Genomic DNA, 24,225 nt, shown 5'->3' with positions numbered 1-24,225 from the left:
TTCTTAGAACAGACCCATCTTGGCTAACTCAGTGGCACAATTCAAAAGTGAAAAATTAAGATATATTCTTTGTACAGAAGAGTCTTTAATAAACCCAAGGAATGTTTTCCACCAACATACAAACTAGACCCTAGTTTTGCACGCAAAGGCTGATGACTTTTATCACACACCAAGATTTGCTTTAATAGTTAAGGGACAGCAGTCAGGCTAGCAAAAAGTCACCAAGACAACAGAACATTTCCATGAGAGTAGTCATTTATTAACTGGCCAGATTACAAAAATAATCATGGCAGATACCTTAGTTCATCCTTCTAATAAGCCTATTGATCTGGTCTTCCCTGTTACCAGCATCTCCACCTTCTACAAAATGGGTGGTCTTTTTCTTCATTCCCCCTCGTGGAGAAGATAATTTGAAGGGCCATAAAAAGTTGTTTGCTTCTTTGAAACGTTTTCCAACAGTATAGATCTCGTGAATCAGATCCTACATGCAGATGATGCCATATTTACCAAGAGATCGGGCAATCAATGTGTTATCTGTCAGGGCAATTCGCTTCTTGTTGATTTTGCCATAACCACGCTTGTAGATCAATTCATTCACCGACTTCAGATTTGGGTACCCCCATGCTATATAAGGTTCCACAATCCTTAGCATGTTAACTGAAGCCTTGTTGAGCTTAACAAAGGTGCCATTGAAGATCTGGCGAAGGCGAAGAAGCTGCAACACCTTTCGAACCTTTGGGCTCACACCATTGATACCTCTGATCCTGATGACAAATGCCAATTTGGGTTCCGCAGGTACGTAGAAGTTGCCAGCTTTTCTTGCCATCCTTGCCATTCGAATCTCAGTTCTGTACATCTGCCTATATTCCTTGTGGTAATGCTTAGCTTTTTCATAGATGAGCTTCCTTCTTGCCTTTCAAAGCATCTTCTGAGCAAACTTCTTCCTCAGACGCTTGATCTTCAACTCTGCGAAATTCCTTCACTTCTTCTTAAGGGTTTCTGGCACAGCAGGAACCTTCTTTTTCTTCTCTTCTGCACCCACCATGGTTCCAGCCGGAAAAGAGCTCAGTTGCAGGGCTTTTTGTCATAGCTGATGAAAATTGCCATTGTTTTTTTCATCTCACGATGTGATTGAGAAACAGCTTGCCCCCAAAGTAGAAGAGGAGTTAGCTCTGCCATTTCCTTGTTACTCATATTATTAGTACTGTCTTCAATCCCCCAAAATCTTTTAAAGCTATGTTCCCACTTTGTGAGGCTTAGAACAGTTGTGCCCCAATTGATCCACTGGATCATAAGTTGAAAGTGATCATGAGTGAAGGTTTCACTGCCATCTCCTGTTTGCTTGTTAAGATGAAATGCCCTTCTGGAGATTTCATATATTTAACATGATGAGTGGCACCTGATATATGGGCCTAGTGAAGATGTCATTATTTGTATTTTAAATATTAGTTGGAATTAATTTTTCCTATTTATTTATTTATTTATTTATTTATTAAAGATTTTATTTATTTGACAGATGGAGACACAGCAAGAGAGGGAACACAAGCAGGGGGAGTGGGAGAGGGAGAAGCAGGCTTCCTGCCTAGCAGGGAGCCCGATGCGGGGCTTGATCCAAGGACCCTGGGACCATGACCCGAGCCAAAGGCAGACGCCTAACAACTGAGCCACCCAGGTGCCCCTAATTTTTCCTTTTTAATATAAAAATCAACATAACTTCTTACATGTCCTCATATCTCAATATCTCATACTTTGTACCTCCTGTTATGTGTTCTGCTTTGGAGATCATTGTTCCAGCTCCTAGAAAACATATACTATTAAAAATATAAGAACAATTGATAGACCCTTCCATTTAAACCTAATTATAATGTGTTAATGAAATAAGATCCCAGCTTTATAGAAGGCAGATAAATATGAGATCCCATATTAGATGAGTTATAATTCTAGTGACTTCACTCTGTGTCTTCCAGTGCCAAGCTCAAACAAGGGAGAAATTAAAAATGCTCCTGCTCCTGGTTTTGAAATAATCACAAGGCAAATAAAATCTCCTGCACTTTTTTTTTTTTTTTTTTGGCAAACATTTATTGAAATGAGCAGAGTTTTAGAGCTCAGTCTGCTCCCCTTCTGCTGACTCTTTGGTACTGATGCTGGAGTGCTCATGGTCCCTAGAGCTCAACATTGCCCTTCACTGGTCCTGCATTCTACTCTCATTGTTTGAGGGAGAGAGAGAGAAAGAGAAGAGAGTGACAGGGAGAAGGAGAAGAGGAAGAGGAAAAGGAAAGAGAGTGGAGTAGGGGAAGAAAGAAAAGGAGGAGGAGGTCAAGAGAGGGGAGGAGGGAGGAGAGGAAGACAACTCTAGTAAAATCCTGAAGAATGTGTTTTTCATCCCTTTCTCCCTCCCAGCATTTTTCTGCTCCATTCTGGTCATGAGCTACAGATTTTTCTAAGAATCACCTAAATGTAATCTCTCTATGCAGGAATTTAAGCAGGCAAATAGGACAGTTTTGAAGGAAGATGCAGGAGCTTTTTTAGCACTCTTGAATCTTCATCCTGTTAGGGCACGCCAACTCCACATTTAAGAAGGTCTCTCCCTGTAGACAAGAAGAGGCTTTTTGAGCTGAGTATTCCTGAGAAACATTGAAGGTTAGGAAAGAGTTAGGAAAGGCTGCTAACCTTGAGCTCCAAAATGGAATTCCATATAGGATGGGAAAGACCTCACTGAGAAAGCAATGGTTACCAGATTGAAATGTGTCATTGTCCAAAATTGTTTTCAGAACTCAAAAAGAGCCATGTTTGATGGATGTTGACAACTAGATTTATAGGAGTGAGCATTTCACAAAATATACAAATATCAAATCATTATGTTGTTCACCTGAAACTCATGAATGTTATGTGTCAATTATATTTTAATTAAAAAAAAAGAGAAAAATGAAAGAGAGAGAGGGAACCACTTTTGTGTTGTCCTCAGAGCCTGCTGTATTAGCTAATTCTCTAGGTGAGGCTGCACCATGCACCATGTGGAGGCACTTGAGCTACTTCCGATAACAAATTTCTTGGATGGGATTGAAGTCAGATGTCATCCATTAAATTCCATATTCTAGTGGTTCATGTTTCAGTGAAATGTCACTGTAATCTAATTTATCTAAGGACATTTTCTTCCAAAAAATATGTCATTTAGTTTTACAAATTGCCTATCATGTTTTTCTTAATAGCCTCAGAACCCAAGAAAATGGTGAAGTCTCAAGTTGAAATCTTGGCTTTGGCTTAAGCTATTTGATCATATTTTTTCACTGAAAACTTCTGGAAAACTTTTCATTTTAAGGTTTTGCTAAATTGCAAAATGTTTGATGGGCAAGTTTCAGTATGTTTTTTTCTGTGTGCAAAAACCAGAAAAGTGAATTATAAGCAACAATTCTAGCAAAAATGTACTCCTTCACCAAAAGTTGAAAAAAAAAAGTACTGATAGAAATTTTAAAAAGTCAGATTGTAAGAATATGAATATAGTTTAAAGATTATTTATTTATTTATTTGACAGAGGGAGACACAGTGAGAGAGGGAACACAAGCAGGGGAGTGGGAGAGGGAGAAGCAGGCTTCCTGCCAAGCAGGGAGCCCGATGAGGGGCTCCAACCCAGGACCCTGGGATCATGACCTGAGCCAAAGGCAGATGCTTAACGACTGAGCCACCCAGGTGCCCCAGAATATGAATATAGTTTAAAGGATGTATGTGTTCATAGTTCATAGATAGGACTAGACATCTTAAGTTGTTTTGATTTCCTAAATTTTACATGATTCATTTTTCAGAGTCAATTATGTGACTTGCTTAGAAAATTGTGGACATAGCACCATGATTCTGGATTCAGTTCTTGGGGAGAGAGAGAGAGAAAAATAGAGAAAGAAATAGAGAAATAGTATGAATTTTATTTCTATTAACACACATTGCCTCAAAAAGGCCTCATAATATATATGTGTAAGAGATAGGTATTTGTTTGCTGGGTTTTCATGGAAATGTTCCCACTATGAAGAAAACATTGCACTGTACTTGATGCCTGGAGGAAAATCAAGCATATCTTCCTCTCTGAAGAAAGTGCGTTTTACAGTGAGGCGTTCCAGTGAAATGTAAATACTAATCAGCAAGTTTTATCAGTGTCGGAGAACCACAACTTGGATTTGAGGACATTGCCTTAATTTTGCCTTAATTTCTAACTCAGTTTCTTTTAATTAAAAAAAAAAGTACCGTATTAGGCTTGAAGCTAATAGGAATTTTTAGTTTATTTGAATATATGGATTGGCCAATGCAGTTGACACCTACCTTAAAGTGAATTTTTAATAATCAGAGAATGAGCACATTATTAAACTGATCTGGTTTTCAATTGAAAGCTTCTCATGATTTTTCATGACTGAAAGACTGTAAATTTATATGTCTAGACCTATCCTTTCACTTAAGTGTTCCATAAAACATTTACATTTCAATATTCTGCCTTCTTTTCGAATTCAACCTGGCCATAATTGAATTTATTATATCCTTTAAACAGGTGCTGTAATTCAATTCTTGGTTTTGTTAATGATTATCAACATATTTTGGTTATTTAAGATTGAAAGAAGAGGGCTGCATGGGTGGTGCAGTCAGTTAGGTGTCCCGACACTTGGTTTCTGCTGGGGTTATGATCTTAGAGACATGAGATCCAGCCCCACATCAGGGATCTGCACTTGGCATGGAATCTGCTTGGGTATCTCTCTCCCTCTGCTCTACAACGCCCCCCAATTTCTCTCTCTCTAAAAAAGATAAATAAATAAAATAAATCTTAAGTTTGGAAGGAGAGCTCAAAACTAAGTATTTGTGAAAGCACTATGTAAATTCAAATTCTATCCAGATGCAAACTGTTAATATTTTGTCTCACCTCCCCCCCTCACATCTTTTGTATAAAATCGTGATAATCTAATTTTCTTTTCTTTTCTTTTTTATAAAGATTTTATTTATTTATTTGACAGAGAGAGATATAGCGGAGAGGAAACACAAGGAGGGGGAAGGCTTCCCACGGAGCAGGGAGCCCGATGCGGGGCTCGATCCCAGGACCCTGGGACCATGACCTGAGCCAAAGGCAGGCGCTTAACGACTGAGCCACCCAGGTGCCCTGATAATTTAATTTTCAATGTTTATAATATCTTTCTCTGTTTTAATATCTATAATTGTAGTTCAAGACTTCATTATCTCATGGGTCTGTATTCAATAATAGCTTCATTCATTTGTAAGTTTACTTATTCAAAGCTATATATTGGGAAACTACTATGTGCCACTACTATGTCCCGCCTTCGTGAAATTTACAGTCTAATGACAAAGGTAGACATAGAAGCTTAAGCATGATAAATGTAAGGAAGAAAGCAGAGTGTTATGTTTGCATGTGTCAGGTGAACCTAACATAGTCTTTGGTGTTAGAAAACCTTCTAGCTAATCTCTTTTTGGCCCTGATGATGACATCACTTTTCCTCAAGCACCATCTATACCATATCATATACCATATTCACACCCAAAATTAACTAAACCTCAATCCCCAGTCCAATCTGAATACCTTTGAACTGAATATTTCATAAGCTGGCCCCATCCTACTCATTGACATATGTTTCTCAGGACACTGAATTCTAGTCAGGAAGGTTTCTTTACAGTTCCATGGATATGGAACTTTTCCAGTCTCTGTACCTCCCTTTATAACATAATCACCTTTGTCCTTGATGCCCACACAGTTTTTGCCATCCTTAAAAGTCCTGGTCAAAATGAATTCTCAGTGTTTTGGGATTGAGTGACTAACTGTGTTGTAGTGCTATCTCTTGTATATCTCTTACATCTCCGAGTTTACCTTCTACATTTGCAAATTTTTGGATGTTCCAATTGGCACTGGCCAATACTCCTTTCAAAGGTGACAAGCAATTTCTTTTTTCTTATCCTGAAACAAGTTGTGTGAGTATGTATGTATATGTGTTTCTATGAGATTTTGCTTTAGCCAAGTTCGCCAAAGATAATTTATTACACTTGAAAATTCACTGATAGATCAAGATGGGAATTTTCTTTGTCCAAAATACTGTAAATACCTGTAATGGAATATAATTATCATAATTTTATTTCTTCTCTATTTTGGCATTGAAATAAGAACATCCTAGTTGGGATACTTACTAATAAAGTATTTAGGACTTACCATGTAAAACTGGCCTTGAGATAAACATTTCCCATACTTGGTATTGATATAAACATAAACATAAATTAACTCACACTGATACACATATATAGACTATATTTACATATATATATATATGTGTTAAAATATTTAAACGTAGGGAATTTGGATTGGCCATTCATGACGATGGAAAAATGTGGTTTTCATAATGGAACAAAAGCTTCCAGATGCATTCAATTGTGTTTAAAGAGCTAAAAAATTGGCTTAGTTAGAAAAAAATCCCAACTTACCATGGCCTTTATTCTTAATTAGAACAAGTGTCTTTGACATATTTGAAGACATTTGACTTAAAAATAGCCAAGTTGAAAGTATTCAAGAGTGACACATGAGCGCCATTCTCTACTGCACTCTGCACTCTATATCTGTTACAGGCATCCATCTCCTCAACTTCAAAGAGAGTTCCCCAGAATGAAACCACTACACAGCAAAACAATCTGTCCATCTTCCGCTTCCACTGTATTTGAAACTCAGCATCAGTATCTGTGTACAATTGAGCCCAGTGAGTCTTGGCTCTGACAAAACTTCCAGTACTCTACCACATGCCACTGCAGTTTCTTTGCAAAGCTCCTGGTTCCCAAATGGAAATCCTGTCTTGGCTCTGTGGAGGTACTGAGGAGCAATGAGCCAGAGCAGACCAAGGCCTGGATGTGCTTTTTGTTGACATAAGGGCATTGACTTGTGGATCAATTTTGCATGGCTATGCCTAAAATCATGGTGAAGGTAGTGTTCAAGGACACATCCTATCAGCAATACAGATTTAGGACAGTCTTTTTCACTTAAAACATTTACGCACACAGACCTCTACAAGAAAAATTCATGATCAAGAGCAACAGTCCTGAGTCCTGGTCCCAACACATCAAAAAATGCTTCAACTCTGCACTCCACTGTACTACCAAGACAGGAGAGTGGACAAAGGCATTTTGAGATCTGTGCAAAGCTGGAAAGAAAGTGGTGTGAGGCTTTGGGGAGGTGGGGTGGTATGTAGAATTCAGGTTTTGACGCCGACAGACCTGGGTTTCAATCCTGGAAATATTCTTTACTATGTAGTCTTGGGTTAAGTCATTAAAACTTACACAGTTCTGTTTTCCCATGTGAAAAATGAGGAGAATATTATGGATCCCATTGCTTTGTTGTGAACTTAACAAAAATGCCTGGCAGGCACATAGTAGTGCCTTATTAGGATTCTCCAGAGAGAGAAACAATAGTAGATTATATGTATAGAAATATAATAAAATATATAGAATATATTTATCTGTCATCTGCAAGCTGAGTGCTGGCAGGCTTGAGACCCAGACAGAGCTGATGTTTCAGTTTGACAGCAGGAAAAAACTGATATTCCAGATTTCAAGGTAGTCAGACAGGAAGATTGCTTTATTTGAGGAAGTGCTAGCCTTTTGGTTCTACTCAGGCCTTCAATTGATTGCATAGGGCCCACCCACATTAGAGAAGGCAGTTTACTCAGTCTATCGATTCAAATGTTAAGCTCATCTAAAACACCCTCAGACAAAACACCCAGAATAACATTGTGCAAATATCTGGGCATCCCATGGCTCAGTCAAGTTGACACATAAAATTAACCATCCTGTACTTTGTAAATTAGAACTTCTATTAATAAAAATGGCTAGAAATGAATGCAGTTTATTTCCTTTCCGGAGCTCTGCTTTTGTGTAAAATTATATTGAAATTTAAACCTCATATTTCATTTTTAACTCAATCCATTTAAATGAAAAATAAATATTTATTAGTTATTTTAAAACTCCTAATAATTGTTTTTGTTACTAATAAAAACAGTTGCTTAAATCAAGGAAGTACTAGAACTTGGAATAATGAGAATCATTAAAGGTGTCTACTGTTTATAAGTTTATTTTATATTGAAATATTCAATAGTAAAGAAAAAATATAACACTGCTGTTAGTGAAGTTCACGGGAATACAACTGGCCATGTAACTTTAATGCGTTCGAATCAAGGAGTTTCCATTTTACAATTCTGAGTAGCAGTGCCTTCCTCTCTCCCCCTGACTGCTGAGCATTTTGTACACGAGGTCATTTGCTGGTCAACGTGGTATAAAATGGACATGTCTAACTTCACCTACTGCAGACATTCCCTGAATGAAAAGCCAAAGCTGTGACTCATCTGGAAGATCTCCATCTGTCTTTCCCATACAGGGAGTGGTAAAAACCACTCCTGTCATAGGCAGAAACATAAAGGGGCCTCTTTCAAGGGAAAGAGAAGCAGGGAGATGGGAGTATAGACAGCCTGGTTCTAATCTCAGACCCCGCACCAAAATCTCCTGTGACCTTGAGGGAAAGTGAGGGATTGGACCAGTATGGCTTGCATGACCCTCTAACCATAAACTCCTTTAAGTTTTAAGGGCTGTGTTCACCTCTCACTATGGCAGTTGGCCCGCCCAGACTGGATGAGGGAATGGGGCTTGCTGTGTTGACGAGCTCAGACAGGCCGCCTGCATGGCTCGCCACCATCCTCTGGGTAGACACACACCTTGGAGTGAATCGGGTAGAATTTGAGCCCTGCTGTTGAGACAGCGAGGCTGTCACCCCATCTTTGAGCCAAGAGGGAAAGTATATTTTTTGCAAGTGCAGGCTCAAACTGAGCTGCTGTAACTAAACACCCTGGTGAGAGTGGTATCACAGCATTATGAGCTCATTCAGAGGACAAAAGAGTGAGAAAAATTAAGCTTCCCTGGGACAATGGAGTCTGTAAATAGGAAGAAGGAAATATAAGAAGGAATCACTTCTCAATAAGACAATTAATATTCCAGACCATTGAAAGATTTTATTTAATTTTCCCTTTGCAACTTAAAACATACAAACGCATGTATATATTTTCTCAGTAAAAAATATTTTTGAAGAAACTCTTTGGGCCACCTTCTGGGAAGCAATATTGTCATTGCTGTGTCACTAAGGGTTTATCTATGAATTCCCTGTTACTATCGAATAAGGAAAGGGGGTCTGTAGGGCTATGCCCGAAAGTGAGTGGGCTCCCCACAGGTGGACTTCGAGACAAGTATTGGTGGCAAATGATTTATAAGGGAAGTGCTCTTAGGAGAAATCTGTCTGAGGGTGGGGGAAGCAAGGCAGGGGTAGAGATGAAACTAGTCAATTGTGGAGGACAGTAGGGGGTTCCCCTGATTCTCCAGGGGAACTCAGGTGTGCACATTAAGGCTCGGTTTGTTTCCACTTAACAGAAATCCAGGGAATTGGACTTTCTTGTCCCTAACTGGCAGTCACTGGCTAAGGGATGCCCCTAGGGGATGAAAATGGCCCAGCACTTGCCACTGTTTGGGATGCTTGCAGGCATATGGGCTCTGGGAACCCCTGAGAGCAGTTCTCCAAAGAAGAGTATCAAGTGCAGGTCACTGGAAGAAAACAGGGATCAAAGTTAGGGGTGGGACTCACAGAAACAGTGCAAGGGATCTTTCATTCCTGAGGGGTCTAGTTCCTGATTACTCTGCCCTTCTCAGGCTGCAGTCATTGTAATCACCCATTGCACAGTACAAACGTAGCATGGGAACATTGAGAGATAATCGACAAGTTTGAATGACAAGTAAAAATTTAAGGTGTCCAGCTTAACATTTTGATATACGTATTTTTTGTGAAATAATCAGCACAGTCAAGCTAATGAACACAACTGTCACCTCACGAAGTCACTCCTTTCTTTCCCTTCCCTCCCCTTCCCCTTTTCCTTTTTTTTCTTCCCTTCCCCCTTTCCTTCCCTTTTCCCTTTCTTTCCCTTCCTTTCCTTCTCCCTTCCTGTCCCTTTTTTATGGTGAGAACACGTAAGATCTGTCCCCTTAGCAAATTTCAGGTATATAATATAGTATTGTGAACTTCAGTCACACTGATCTTCAGAATCATAATAGATGTCCAGAACTTACTCATCTTGCGTAACTGAAACTTTCTGCATGATCACACTTACGTGTGTGTCTTAGTCTGTTTGGGCTGCTATAACAAATTACTATAGATAGGTGGCTTATAAACAACACAAATTTATTTCTTACATCCTGGAAGCTGGAAATCTGAGATCAGAGTGTCACCATGGTTGGGTGCTGGTGAAAACCCTCTTTGGGGTTGCAGACCACTGACTTCTCATGACGGGACACAGAGAGAAGCAAGCTCTACTGGGCACTGATTCCATTCAAGAGGGCTCTGCCTTCATGACCTCATCTAATTCTAATTATGTCCCAAAGGCCCCTCCTTCTAATACCATCACATTGGAGAGCAGGGTTTCAATATATGAATATTGGGGAGACACAAACCTTCAGTCTACAATTTGTGGAATCTAAAATAGGCAGACTTATAGAAGTAGGGAGTAGAATGCTGGTTGCCAGGGGCTTGAAGGAGAGAGAAGTAGGGGAGATGCTGATCATAGGGTACAAAGTTTCAGTTACTTTTTACAGTTTTTACTGTAATGAAAATTGAAGTGCAGTTAAATATATTTGTCAGTTTTATTGAGCTGTCTAGTGCATTACTTGGCACATACTAGGCACGTTATTATTTGATAATTAAATAAGTATGTTGTAGGTGTTCAAAAAATATATGTACAACTGAACAAAAAAATAATTTTAACAAGATACAGCCTATATATTGAAGTTACCAAAGACAAACAATAAAGTCCAATTTTCTAGGAAGAAAAACATCCAAATATATTCTTTTTCCTTTGTACTTAAAAGGATATCAAGAAAAATTTTTTTCTTATTTGGGAAGCCAAATTTTTTCCACAAAGAGGAAATATTGGGCTTGAACAAGCCATTTTTTGATGAGAATACAAGATTGGAACTTTGAATGTTTCAGTAGAAGTGTGGTATTCTGTTGAGAAACGGTCCTTGATCCTAACACTTCTTTCTTCCTGATAAGGTAATGGCAGGACGTGTCCAAGGGCTGACTTCCATGGTTAGTTTACTGACTGATTAGCCCTTATGCACTCCCCATTGCTTTTCAAACATTCACTCATTCAACAAATACATTATCTTTTGAGTAATTAGTCTGAGCCAACTTCAATTCTTAGAGCCAGGGAAATAGCAGTGAATAGAACTCCTCAGGAGTGAAGCTCCTCAGGGCTTACATACTGCAAGAGGAAGAGTAATCATAAACAAATACATTTCAAAAAGAGAGATGTCAGAAGGCAACAAGTGCTAGGGAAGAAAAACAAAAAGCAGGAAAGCGCTAGGAATTGCCAGGCGCTGAGGTGGATGGTACTGTTATTTCTAGATCCTCCCAGCTGTCAGAGAAGGAAATTGATACGTGTATACTAATTTATGTACCTATACATATCTACAGATATTGTTATATGTATCCACCTTTATATTAAAACTGAGCGTGAGTTCATACTGATGTCCCCAATTCCCAACTGGTATGCCACAGGGATCATGCTAACCTTTCCCACCTTGCTTGTCTGTAACTTCCATGCTGACTCTGAGAAACTTGGCTCCCACTATCCACCACCCATTACTTAATTGCTTAATTTCAGTATACATGTATAGTTGTTTCAGACTTTTTACCCATACCCCTATGGGAAACAACTTTACCAACTAGAGTACAATGCCCTTGCATACTACTTTGCCTAAATGTCTTACTTACAGTCTTCATTCATTTCCAAAATGACTTAGGTCAGTACCTTACTTTACCATCCCCTTCAGTGAGGTTGTTTCATACATTTGTAATACAGTTAGGTTGTTTTTGTCACATTGTGGGATCCCTTGGCCTCCTAGATTATTTTTTAAAAACTTGCATACATTAAAATCGACTCTGTGTTATACAGTTCCGAGTTTTCACAAATACATACTGTCATATATCCATCATAACAAATTATACACAATAGTTTCACTTCCTCAAAAAATCCTCACCTACTAAACCCTTCTCACTCCCCAACAGCCTGGCAATTACTGATCTCTTTACCAGCTCTAAAATTCTGCCTTTTCCAGAAGCTTACATAAATGGATTCATACAGCATAGTCTTTCAAACTGGTGCCTTTCACTTAGCAATATTTATTTAAGGTGTTTTTGCATGGGCTGATAACTTATTCCTTTTTTGTTTTTATTGGTGGATAGTATTTCACTTATGGATATGCTTCAGTTTGCTTATCCATTCACCTATTTCAATACATCTTAGTTGTTTCCAATTTTTGGCAATTATAAGTAAGTTGCTGTAAATATTTGTGTGCAGATTTTTGTGTGGACATACTTTTCACACCAATTAGGTAAATATCTGGAAGCATGGTTGCTGGACCATATGGTAAGACTATATTTAGCTTTGTGAGAAACTTCCAAACTCTCTTCCAAAGTGGTTGTACCATTTTTCATTCCTACCAGCAATGACTGTATATTCCTGCAGCTTCATATCTTTGTCAGCAATTGGTATTGTTAGTTTTTTGAATTTTAGCTATTTTAATAGGTGCACAGTAGTATCTCATTCTTGTTTTAAGACTTTCTGGTTTTATTTATTTATTTATTTTTAATTTGAGTACTTTGTTTATTGTTACTACTATATTAGCTCCAAGAGAATAGAGAATTGTCTTATTTACCACAGAACTTCCAGGGCCTAGCAAAACACACAGTCACTCAAAAAACATGACTGAATAAGTCAATTATTTTAGCTAGAATTTTCTCAACCATAAGCTCTAGCTCTGACCTGGAGTATATTCATATAAATTTGTAGCAGGGTAATGTCTGTAAAGTTTTATGAATAGGATGAAACTGAGTGCTTTCCACAGGTACAATAATCAGTTACTTTGGGGTACACAACTCAGGTTTGATGGTTAGAGCTGAGCTTGGCATTTTCCTGGTTTTACAGCTATGAGACCTTTATATGTTCAAAACAGCAGTGGCAAAATTTGTATGGAGATCAATAAGTCTTTTTTTTTTTTTCCAAAGAGTTCTGTCAAGGAACTAACAGCTGTTGTTAGCTTAGCAGTATTGTCAGAAAGCATACTTATTATGGCTCCTTCATCTTCCCCTTCTAGTCCCATAATGTTTTAAGTCATTTAACCTCATCTTGTGCTCTGTAAGATTCTAGCTCTTCCTGAACTGATTCTGCAACTTCTGGGAATGGACTTCCTTTATGTTTCTGCCAAAATTTATCAACTGGAGTTAAATCATAAGACTTCTTGTTTTTTCTCTTCGATCTAGCACCAGCTGGAGAATTAAGACTTTCTGATTTTAAATCCCTGCATAGTTGCTGGCTGTGTGCCCTTGGTCAAATTACATCATCTCTCTAGGCCTCATCTTTTTTTTTTAATTTAAATTTTAGTTAGTTACAGTCCAATATTCGCTTCCAGAATAGAATTCAGTGATTCATCACTTACGTACAACACCCAGTGCTCATTGCATCGAATGCCCTCCTTAAATACCCATTCCCCATCTAGTCCATCCCCACCCACATCCCTTCATCAACCCTCAGCTTTTTCTCTATTGTTAAGAATATCTTTTTTTTTTTTTTAACATTTTATTTATTTATTTGACAGAGAGACACAGCGAGAGAGGGAACACAAGCAGGGGGAGTGGGAGAGGGAGAAGCAGGCTTCCCACGGAGCAGGGAGCCCAATGCGGGGCTTGATCCCAGGACCCTGGGACCACGACCTGAGCCGAAGGCAGATGCTTAACGACTGAGTCACCCAGGTGCCCTGTTAAGAATGTCTTATGGCTTTTTGTTTCCCTCTCTTCTTTTTTTTTTTCTTTTCCCACTTGCCATGTGTTCATCTGTTTTCTTTCTTACATTCTACATTTGAGTGAGATCGTATGGTATTTGTCTTTCTCTGACTGACTTATTTCACTTAGCATAATATACTCTAGCTCCAGCCACATCACCGCAAATGGCAAGATTTCATTCTTTTTGATGGCTGAGTAATATTCCATTATATATATAAACTATACACATACACATACACACATATATCACTTCTTCTTTATCCATTCATCTGTCAGTGGACATTTGAGTTCTCTCTACAGCTTGGCTATTGCTGATAATGTTGCTATAAACATTGGGATGCATGTACCTCTTTGAATATTTTTCTTTGTATGCTTTGGGTAAATACCCAGGAGCGCAATTGCTGGATCATATGGCAGTTCTATTTTTAACTTTTTGAGGAAACTTGAAACTGTTCTCCAGAGTGGCTGCACCAGTTTGCATTCCCACCAACAGTGCAAGAGGGGTCCCCATTGTCTGCATTCTCCCCAACACCTGTTGTTTCTTGTGTTGTTAATTTTATCCATTCTGACAGATGTGAGGTGGTAGCTCATTGTAGTTTGATTTGTATTTTGCTGATGATGAGTGATGTTGATTGAGCAACTTTTCATGTGTCTGTTAGCCATCTAACTTTTTCTTTGGAAAAGTATCTATTCATGTTTTCTGCCCATTTCTTAACTGGGTTATTTGTTTTTTTGGGGGTATTGAGTTTGATAAGTTTTTTATAGATTTTGGATACTAACCCTTTATCAGATATATCATTTGCAAATATCTTCTCCCATTCTGTGGGCTGCCTTTTAGTTTTGTTGATTGTTTCCTCTACTGTGCAGAAGATTTTTATCTTGATGAAGTCCCAATAGTTCATTTTTGCTTTTGTTTCCCTTGCCTCCAGGGACGTGTCTAGCAAGAAGTTGCTGCAGCTGAGGTTGAAGAGGTTGCTGCCTGTGTTCTCCTCTAGGATTTTAATGGCTTCCTGTCTCACATTTAGGTCTTTAATCCATTTTGAATTTATTTTTGTGTATAGTGTAAGAAAGTGGTCTAGTTTCCCCAATGCCATTTGTTGAAGAGACTGTCTTTTTTCCATTGCATATTCTTTCCTGCTTTGTTGAAGATTAGTTGATCATGTAGTTGTGGGTCCATTTCTGGGTTCTCCGTTCTGTTCTATAGATCTGTGTGTCTGCTTTTGTGCCAGTACCATACTGTCTTGATGATTATAGCTTTGTAATATAGCTTGAAATCCAGAATTGTGATGCCTCTAGTTTGTTTCCTTTTTTAGAATTGCTTTGGCTATTCAGGGTCTTTTGTGATTCCATACAAATTTTAGAATTGTTTGTTCTAGCTCTGTGAAAACTGCTGGTGGTATTTTGATAGGGATTGCTTTAAGTGTATAGATTGCTTTGGGTAGTATAGCCATTTTAATAATGTTTGTTCTTCCAGTCCATGAGCATGGAATGCTGTTCCATTTCTTTATGTCCTCTTCAATTTCTTTCATAAGCATTCTATAGTTTTCAGAACTTTTACCTCTTTAGTTAGGTTTATTCCTAAGTATATTATTGTTTTTGGTGCAATAGCAAATGGGATCAATTCCTTGATTTCTTTTTCTCTTGCTTCGTTATTGGTATATAGAAATGCAACAGATTTCTGCACATTGACTTTATATCCTTCAACTTTGCTGAATTCATATATTAGTTCTAGCAAATTTGGTGGAGTCTTTTGGGTTGTCTACAGAGTATCATGTTGTCTGCAAATAGTGAAAGTTTGACTTCCTTGCCAATTTGGACACTTTTTATTTCTTTTTGTTGTCTTGATTGCTGAGGCTAAGACCTCCAGTACTATGTTAAATAGTAATGGTGAGAGTGGACATCCTTGTCTTGTTCCTGACCATAGGGGAAAAGTTTTTTCCCCATCGAGGATGATATTAGCTGAGGGTCTTTCATATATGGCCTTTATGATGTTGAAGTGTGTTTCATCTATCCCTACTTTGTTGAGGGTTTTTGTCAAGAAAGGATGCTGTATTTTGTCAAATGTTTTTTCTGAATCTATTGACAAGATCATATGGTTCTTATTCTTTCCTTTGTTAATGTGTATTATGTTGACTGATTTGTGGATATGAATAATTCTTTTAATGTACTGTTGAATTCAACTTGCTAGGGTTTTATTGAGAATTTTTTCATCTATGTTTATCAGGGATATTGGCTTGTAGTTATCCTCTTTAGGGGGGTATTTGTCTGGTTTTGGAATCAAGGTAATGCTGGTTTTGTAGAATGAGTTTGGAAATTTCCTTCTTTTCTATTTTTTGGAACAGTTGGAGAGGAATAGGTATTAACTCTTCTTTAAATGTTTGGTGGAATTCCCCTGGGAATCTGTCTGCCTCTGGAATTTTGTCTGTTGGAAGATTTTTGATTACTGATTCAATTTCTTTGCTGGTTATGGTTCTGTTCAAATTTTCTATTTCTTACTGTTTCAGTTTTGGTAGTTTATATGTTTCTAGGAATTTATCCATTTCTTCCAGATTGCCCAATTTGCTGGCATATAATTTTTCACAATATTCTCTTATAATCGTATTTCTGTGGTATTGGTTGTGATCTCTCCTCTTTCATTTTTGATTTTATCTATTTGGGTCCTATCTCTTTTCTTTTTGATAAGTCTGGCTAGGGGTTTATCAATTTTATTAATTCTTTCGAAGAACCAACTCCTAGTTTCATTAATCTTTTCTACTGTTTTTTTTTTGTTTGTTTCTATATTATTATGTCTATTTCTGCTCTAATCTTTATTATTTCCCTTCTTTCTGCTGACTTTAGGCTGTATTTCCTGTTCCTTTTCTAGTTCCTTTAAGTGTGAAGTTAGGTTGTAAGGCCTGTATTGTTATATACTTCCCTTTTAGGACTGTCTTTGCTGCATCCCAAAGGTTTTGGACTGTCATGTTCTCATTTTCATTTTCTTCCATGTATTTTTTATTTCTTTTTTGATTTCCTGGTTGACTCGTGCATTTTTAAAAAGATTTTATTTATTTTTTAAAATTTTTTGAAATTAAAAAAAATTTTTTTAAGATTTTATTTATTTGGCAGAGAGAGAGATAGCGAGAGCAGGAACACAAGCAGGGAGAGTGGAAGAGGGAGAAGCAGGCTTCCTGCTGAGCAGGGAGCCTGATATAGGGCTCGATTCCAGGACTCTGGGATCATGACCTGAGCTGAAGGCAGACACTTAACGACTGAGCCACCCAGGTGCCCCAAGATTTTATTTATTTTAGAGAGAGAGAGAGAGAGAGCGAACGAGCACAGCTGGGGGAGGAAGAGGGACAAGCAGACTCTGCACTGAGCATGGAGCCCAAGGCAGGGCTCGCTCTCAGGACCCTGGATCATGACCTGAGATGAAATCAAAAGTCTAATGCTTAACCACTGAACCACCCAGGCTCCACGACCATTCATTCTTCAGTAGGATGTTCTTTAACTTCCATGTATTTGTGGTCTTTACAAATTTTTTCTTGTGGTTGACTTTAAGTTTTATGAAAGTTGTGGTCTGAAAATATGCATAGTATAATCTCAATCTTTTTGTATTTGTTGAGGGCTGATTTATGACCCAGTATGTGCTCTATTCTGGAGAATGTTCCATGTGCACTTTAAAAGAATGTGTATTTTGCTGCTTTAGGATGAAATGCTCTGAATATATCTGTTAAGTCCATCTGGTACAGTGTGTCATTCAAAGCCACTGTTTCCTTGTTGAGTTTCTGCTTAGATGATCTGTCCATTTCTGTAAGTGGGGTGTTTAAGTCCCCTACTATTATTTTATTATTATCAATGGGTTTCTTTGTGTTTATTATTAATTGATTTAAATATTTGGGTGCTCCCAAGTTGGGGGCATAGATCTTTACAATTGTTAGAACTTCTTGATGGGTAGACCCCTTAATTGTGATATAATGCCCTTCATCTTTTGTTACAGTCTTTGTTTTAAAATCTAGTTTGTCTGATATAAGTATGGCTATTCTGGCTTTCTTTTGACATCCGTCAGCATGATAGATAGTTCTCCATGCCCTCAATTTCAATCTTCAGGTGTCCTTAGGTCTAAAATGCGTCTCTTGTATGCAGCATATACATGGATTTTTGGTTTTTATCCATTCTGACACCCGATGTCTTTTGATTGGAACATTTAGTCCATTTATATTCAGAGTGATTATTGAAAGATATGAATTTAGTGCCATTGTGTCACCTGTAGCGTTGGTATTTCTGGTGATGTTCTCTGGTCCTTTCCAGTCCTTGTTGCTTTTTTTCTTCACTCAGAGTCTCCCTTAAAACTTCTTGTAGGGCTGGTTTAGTGGTCACGAACTCCTTTAGTTTTTGTTTGTTAGGGAAGCTCTTTATCTCCGCTTCTATTTTGAACAACAGCCTTGCTGGATAAAGACTTCTTAGCTGAATATTTTTCCCATTTAGCATGTTAATATTTCCTGTCACTTTTTTCTGACCTGCCACATTTCTGTGGACACATCTACCGTGAACCTGATTTGTCTTCCCTTGTAGGTTAAGGACTTTTTTCCCTTGCTGCTTTCAGGATTCTTTCCTTGTCTGTGTATTTTGTGAATTAGACTATGATATGCCTTGGTGATGGTTGGCTTTTGTTGAATTTAATGGGACTTCTCTGTGCTTCCCGGGTTTTGATGTCTGTATCCTTCTCTAGATACGGGAAATTTTCAGCTATAATTTGTTCAAATAAACCTGCCCTCTTTTCTCTCTCTTTGTCTTCTGAGACTCCTATGATACAAATTTTATTACATTTTAATAAATCACTGAGTTCCTTAAGTCTACCTTCGTGATTAATTATCTTTCTTTCCCTCTTCTTTTCAGTTTCATTATTTTCCATAATTTATCTTCTGTATCACTGATTTGCTCTTTTCTTTCATCCAACCTCGTTTTTATAGACTCCATTTGGGATAACCTTTATAATTTCAGTCTAGGCCTCATCTTTAAACAGAGATCGTGATAGTATTGATCTCCTACATGGTTGTTGGAAGGTAGTGGTTAATGACATATGAATAATATTTGGAACATATTTAAGATAATTAAGTGCTCAGTAAGCATTATTTCCCTTCAGGCTAGGAAATAATTTCATTGGATGAATATACATAATGGCCTGAAGTTAATTGAAATTAACTATTTACTTTAAACCTTTCCAAATTCATCCCATTCCCCCAAATGTATCAAAAGTCTGCTCTGTACATTTTAGAATAGTTCCCTGCAATTTTGCTACCTACAACATTCCTCATTTTCCTACAGCAGGATTATAAGATGTCTTCATATATAAAACTGACTTTTACTTTCCAGTAGTTGTCTTTGCCTTCCAAAATTAAAGTCCCAGATGATATGTCATTTCATTCAAAGAAACTTTCCTTGATGACTCTGGAAGTGATCTCTTCCTGTTTGGAATAGAAGGTTTTAAACATTTAGTCCTTATTAATGGGTTATATAATGCCCACTTCTAAAAATGTGAGATTATAGGTAAACATGAACAAAAATTATACACATATATATAATACATATACATACAGAGATATCAGAAAATCCATATCCTTCAACGATGTCAATTTGACAGGCTTTAATTTTTGAATTCCTCATTGGGAATTTTATTTATAACCGATATTGTGTAATTTTAAATATCCTCAATGGTGGAGGGTATTCACCCTTTCATCTCCACTCCTCACATTAAGCCTAACTTTGTACATAATCCCTGACCATGTAATTGTAGAAATGTACTTGTAAATGTGTCCACACGTATGAGTATTATTGTTTATTTTACAAAGAAAGATATTAAAATTTCTATGTCTTATTCTTCTCACTCAAAAATACCTTGTCACTATGAGTCAAAAGGTAGAGCACTAGTTCATTATTTCTAATGAGATTTTTGCAATACAAACACATGGCCTTACATTGTATGGGTTTGGAAAAATGTATAAATGTATAAATGACATACTATCATACAGGTATTTTCACTGCCCTAAAATTCCTTTGTGCTCTAACTATTCATCCATATTTATCCACCCCCCCCGCCCCAACCCCTGGTAACTACTGTTAAGTTTACTGTCTGCATTGTTTTGTCTTTTCCAGAATGTCATATAGTTGGAATCATACAGCATGTAGCCTTTCAGACTGGCTCTTTTCACTTAATACTTGCATTTAAATTTCATCCATGTCTTTTCATGGCTTGATAGAGCATTTCTTTTTAGTGCTGAATAATAGTCCATTGCCTTTATGTCTTGTAGTTTCGTTAACCATTCACTTACTGAAGGACATCTTGGTTGCTTCTCAGTTTTGGCAATTATGAATAAAGCTGCTATAAACATCGGCATGCAGATTTTGTGTGGACATAATTTTCAGCTCATTTGGATAAATACCAAGGATTGCAAATCCTGGATTGTACAGTAAGAGTATGTTTAGTTTTGTAAGAAACCACTAAACTATCTTCCAAGGTTGCTGTATCATTTTGCATTCCCACCAGCAATGGATGGGAGTTCCTGTTGCTCCACATCCTTGTATTTGGTCTTCTTAATGTTCTGGATATTTGCCATTCTAATAGGTATGTATTGGTATCTGACTCTTACTTTAATTTGCAGATTGTTAGGTTTTTAAAGCTATAGAGTAATTCTTGTTTGTTTTGTATCTCCCAGAATGCTTTGATAAATATTTGTTTAATTAATGACTGTATCAAATTATACCATATGAATGTTCTATCTACAATGATCAATATTTGACTTGTTTTTTAGTCATTTAATGAATGTTCTTAAAGTGTGAGACACTTGCTTTATATAGACATAAAATAAAAGACACAGGCTCGTGGGAGAGTATCAGTGACAAGATATATGATGAAGGTCACAGTAGAGTTTTTGGTTTCTGCATTTCTGGAGTGGTCATATTGGTATCTACATGCAAAAATTGACTAAAAATGGTTACTGTGGTCATGGCTTTCAAGAGTCAGGCTTTGGTGGTGAAAGCCAATATTTCTAATTATAGGGATATGAATAAGGTGGTTTTTCCATGCCTGAGAAGAGCTTAATCAAAACTTTGATGTTTTTGAAATTTTCTTAGAAAATTATGTAGTATAATTTTTAAACTCTTCTATTTAATTTCAGCCAAAAGTATTAATTATTCAATTCAGATGAGGTATGAAACACTTTTTCACCATTATAGATTTACTCTAAATATTAACTGAATGCTAGTTAGGTACCTTGGAGGGAACTTCTCTTTATATTTATGAGCATTACAGTTTTCAAGTAGGAATATGTGTTACCAGGGGATAATATGTTGAACCTTTAGCTCTTTGAGCAAATAATTTATTCTGAATTTTAGGAATTTAATATTAAAAATTAAGTCTGATTGTTTTAATATCTCACCTAATCAATAACTGGATGTCGAATATTCACACCAATGGGCTTTTCAGACCGGGTCAACCCCTTTGTAAGCCTCTGAGAAACACCTTGGCAAAGTGGAAAAGAGCATATGGGGTTTAGATTAGGATATCCTTCTCTGACCTTAAGCAAATTCTTTTATTTCCTTAAGCCTCTCTTTTCTTATTTGTAAAATGAATAAAATATTAGTTATCTCACCTGCAAGGATTGTGCGAGATACCGTGGACAACCCCTCAGCACTTAGCAGTTGCTCGAGAAATTATAGGTATTATAATTGTTGCTTCTAACTGGTTAGCAAAAAATCTGAGGGGTATTATAGAATAGGTGATAATTTCTAAAAAGTCAAACAGAAAATAACAATGGAGAAGTTACTAATTTTGGTCTGGGGCCAAGTGCAAGGTGGGCCCAGGTTATCTTCTTGTGCCAGAAAACTAGAAAAACTTGAAGACTAGTGGGATCATGCCAAGGGGAGCTGTCTTAGAAAGGACACCACTGGTCAGTTTTGGGAAAATAAAACACCAAAGAGAATACTGACAGTAATTGATTATAATGAATTTTTAAAAGATCCATGAGTACTTAGACATAATAAAAGAGAGAGAAAAAGGGGGGGGCAAGAAAACCACTTATTTTCTAATCATGGAAATATCCTAGTGAACAAATGTAGGAAGAAATGAGATTGCCATGAAATAATTGACTTGGTAAGTATCATTGTGGATGCTACAATCATTGAGTAAAGAGTTTATGAGGCACAGTGTTAAACTCTCACCCCACAATTACAAAGAAAAACATGTGTCTATATAATGGTGGACAAATGATAACATTGTTAATCAAGTGATAAAATTCAATGTCATTAATGGTGGGATAACGTGATTTTATGTGTTTCCTTAAGTGATGCAATATGGAGTAACACCACCATCTGTGTAATGCCTCCCATGAAGTATTATTTCAAAAAACGTTTAGCTGCATTTAATCAAGTCTCTAAACCAAACTTACTGGTTACAGGAAATAGAGGAGCAAGTTAAATGACTCCAAAAGGAGACAGTAAGACAAATCTAGAAAGTGGGATAGTTTATAAGATGACTAGCCAAGTCTTTTTGGGTGACTGTTCTACATAAACGTTAGGCATATTCAGTATGTTCCTCTTAATTATAACCTGGATTAAAAAAAGAAAAAAAGGAAAAGAAAGTCCTCTTATATTTTTTAGTGTATTGTTGTGTTATTACATATACATGTATAACATTACTTATGTTCTTAGGTGTAATAATGGCATTGTGGTTAGATAGAAGGATGTCCTTACCTATACAAGATATTTGCTGAATTATTCAGAGTTTAAATGTTCTATTGTCTATAACTTTCCAGTGTGGCAGAATTTTAACAATTGGTGAATCTAGGTGAGACATATGTGCTGTTCATTGTACAAGACTTTTATTGTTTTTCCAAAGTTTTGAAATTTTTCAAAACAGAAAGTTAAGTGAGAAAAAAACATCATAAAGTAATTGTTTCATTTTTTTCAAGTTTTAAAATTGTAATTATTGAAAATTTTTCTTTAATCAGTTAAGATAAACATAGACAATTTGTGTCACCGTAGAAGAAATTAGCTCTATATGCCAATAAGGCAGAGAATTTTAATTTCTTTTGGTGGCAAGGATTCTCTCAGATTATCTTAAGTCATTTTTTTTTCAATAAGGAGCCACATGGAGTTAAATAAGCAGGAATTAGCTTCACAGCCAGGTTTGAGCAATGCCGGGAACAGCTGTAGAACCTGCCCGTATGGTGACTGCCCTAGTTTAGGAAACGGAATTGTCTAATGTGGTCCCTCTTAGATAGAGTACCTTGTTTCTTCAGTAACAGGAACTTGATATTCTTCCAAAATTCTCGATTCTCTCTACCATTTTTGTTGCTACCAAATTACATTTATCTCCCATACTCTGTGACATTTTTTCTTATTTAGGTTTTTTTCTTCTTTCTCACCCATGGCTTCTGTTGTATCATGGTATCTATGCTGTTCATTCCTTGTATATTTTTCAACTTGGCACCTTCTGCCAACTGACTGACTTTCCTCTTGTATTTCTGGTTTGAACTCTCCCAAAGGGAAAAAAAGAATACAAACAGGTAAGTTGATTATCATTGCTGGTTGAGCAGAACTTTTGTTTATGTATGGTCACCTACCGGGTGGGATGACAAGCCTTGAGATACTCAGTCCTCCTGCCTTGGCTCAAGCAGTCGTGTTGGGTCATAGAAAAAGTGTGTAGATGTTACATAACTAAGCCATCTACATGTAAGGAACACCCTAGGGTTACTCCTTGGGCAGGACCCATCATGTGAGGGCTGTAGTTTCCCTGAGAATGAAGCAATGGTGGGGCAAGAAGCGTGAGGGCCTTTTATAGTGCATAAAATCAGCTTTCTCTTTACATTTTGTTCACCTTGCTCAAATATTGCTTCAAGAAAGTGGAGTCTCTTTTTACAATGTGAGAATTTTATTTGCCACATAATTCATGAGTCCACCTTTCAAAGATCTAGGAGGTTGTGTTTTGAAATCTGTGAACTTTTAGTTATTCAAGAGCTTATATTAGTCTCAGATGTCCATTGCGGAGGGAGAGAGAACACCCCTGCTTTTAATAGCCCTGGTCTTTCTGCCAGCTACAGCTGGGGCTGGCATGTAAGTGGTCTTGCAACATTATTTCCTTATCCTTTGTATATCCTGCATGCAGAGAACACCAAAGTGGACCATTTCCAATCTTGACGAGCAAATGAATCATTTCTAGGGGACTTGTCATAGTCAACAAAACTTGGACAATTTATTTATCTATTTGGACTTAGAAGAGTCTCAGAGTAGTGCATTTTGGATTTCTGGAATACCCATAATATATTTGGTATAAAGATGCTGACTGCAAATAAAGTTTT

The 24,225-nt window shown here is 37.2% G+C and overlaps 1 pseudogene; it reads right to left on the bottom strand.

Annotated features, from left to right (window-relative positions):
• Positions 1 to 237: 237 nt before the first annotated feature.
• LOC118357221 lies at positions 238 to 1,054 on the bottom strand (annotated as a pseudogene).
• Between the last annotated feature and the right edge of the window lie 23,171 nt (positions 1,055 to 24,225).

Source organism: Zalophus californianus, chromosome 1 (assembly GCF_009762305.2).
Source record: "Zalophus californianus isolate mZalCal1 chromosome 1, mZalCal1.pri.v2, whole genome shotgun sequence".
NCBI classification, from domain to species: domain Eukaryota; kingdom Metazoa; phylum Chordata; class Mammalia; order Carnivora; family Otariidae; genus Zalophus; species Zalophus californianus.
The sequence above is the reverse complement of the archived record's forward strand: the minus strand, read 5'-3'. Positions and strand labels throughout refer to the sequence as shown.